We start from the raw sequence: 2276 nt of genomic DNA on the forward strand, positions 1-2276 counted from the left end.
TGTGTGTGTGTGTGTGTGTGTGTGTGTGTGTGTGTGTTTGTGGTCTTCATCATCTCTTTCTAATATATCTTTGAGAAGATTCTGTAGAGCTAGTTTGTTGTTTGTAAATTTCTTCAGTTGTTCTTTGTCATGGAAATGTGTTTCTCTGAATTTGAGACAGTTTGGAGGGTACATCAACCTGGGTTGAAGATTTTTTTGCTTTTAGGGTTTGAAATACCTCACTCCAGGCCCTCCTTGATTTCTGAGTTTGTGCTGAGAAGTCTGTTGTGATTCTGATGTGTTTTCCTTTATAGGTGATTTGTTTTCTTTCTCTAGCTGCTCTTAATATTTTGTTATTGTGTTGAATTTCTAAAATCTTGATTATCATATACGTTGGCGTAGAGTTATTTTGGTCAAGGCTATGTAGAGTTCCATATGCTTCATTTATTGTATGTCGAATTGTTTATCCACATTTGGGAAATTTCTGCTATTATTTCTCTGAAGAGATTTTTTAAAAAATGTATTTGATACAGGGTCTTACTACACAGTTCAAAATTGTAGTGATCCTCCTGTTTTCAGCCTCTCCAGCATTCAGATTACAGGTGGGCACTGCCACGCCCGGTCTTGGTGGCCAGCTCAGTGCACCTGGGGGTGGAATGTGGTGCGAGGGATCAAACCCCAGTCCCTGTGCTTGCCAATACAGGTGCTTAGTGTGCTGAGCTCTCTCACTGGCCTTTAGGAAAAGATTTTTAATGACTTTTGCACTGTCTCCAGCTTTCTCATTGACTCCAATCAAACTTATGTGGTTCTTCTTTTCTTCATCTTATAACTGTTGGACTGATTTTTCATGACTCCTTGCTATTTTTAAGGTACCTCTTTTCCTGGCTGCTAGTCACATCTTAGTCCTCCAGATCTGATATTCTATCCTTGCCTTCATTCAATCTGTTGCATATACTTGCAGTGGAACTTTTAATCTCCTGGATTTTTGTTCGAGTCTGTTTCATTGATTCCATTTCTTGTCCATGTGGAACATTCATGGTTTCCATCATTTTCCTGAGCTCCTCTGTTTTTTATAAATCTGTATTTGCTTTAATTTCTTTCATTTTAACTGTCATTTCTTTTTGTACTTTAGATATCATTATTCCTATGGCTCCTTCATTTGTTTTTTGATCTCTGCAGTATCATTTCACAGAGTTCCAATGGTTGGCTTTCAATCTTCTCTCCTTCTCTCTGCTCTGGACTTGTCCTGGGTGGGCTGGGTATTTGGGGTACATTTTTCTTCTTCCTCTTATTATTTTCTTTTCCTTTTTTTCCCCATAATTTTATTGATAAACAAATAGCAATGAGACAGTTTCAAATCAAATTGGTAGGACAGTTTCAATAATTAACACATTGCACACATTCTTCCTAGTGGTTAATTGCTGTACAAGATGCGGACATGATATCCTATTTACAAACACCATTAGAACAAATCCCTCTATTCATTAAGAGAATGTAACTATATATCTATCCTAACCACTTTGAATACACAGATACAAAATGGACATTCATCTGTATATCCTTTTTTTGTTAAGTTCTGTTATTTGAATATTATAGGTGTGTTAACTCAGCCAAATATTCTAAAAGAGTCCAGTAGCCCGTATAGTATTGGGTCTTCCACTTGACAGGCAATGTTAGACATTGTTGACCTGAGTCCCCTACAGCTCAACATAACAGCATGGCTTTACTTCTTATATTTAATTTTTATACTTTTCTGCTGGATGGTTAAGACAGAGGTAAAGCAGGACCTATGCAACAAGAGTTGTAGCTTTTGGTCTGATAAGGTCAGTGAAATCCCCTCAGGATTTATTCTGAGATCCTGTACCTCAGATTGTAGAACTTTTGTCAGAGTCAGCCATGTGGATGAGTCACGGCCATTGCTTGGCCAATGTGCTCTCTGTGAAAGCCTGAGAGAATGTTTTCTCTCCATGTGACTCTCCTTAGGCACACTCTACATCGTCGATCACTTTCCTCTTTGGCCCCATAATCTCCTTGATCAGAAAATTTGGGACACTACTGAGTTACATGATGTAATAGTACAAGTTCTCATATGTCCTGAGTCTTAATTGACCTTGGAAGGCTAGGGCCAAAATGTTGGCTTTCCTTGCAGCCCTCCTTTTTCTCTAATTTTGGTCTGCAAACTTAGGTTGTTAACCATCCAGAAGTCTCTTATTATTTTCAATTGTTGATTTTGTTTTCTGTGTTGATGCTTTAGATTTCTTATGATAGATAGCTTTATCTCTGGTGTTGAAGCTTTC

The sequence above is a fragment of the Octodon degus genome, unplaced genomic scaffold (assembly GCF_000260255.1).
Source record: "Octodon degus isolate 3935 unplaced genomic scaffold, OctDeg1.0 scaffold00140, whole genome shotgun sequence".
Taxonomy (NCBI): domain Eukaryota; kingdom Metazoa; phylum Chordata; class Mammalia; order Rodentia; family Octodontidae; genus Octodon; species Octodon degus.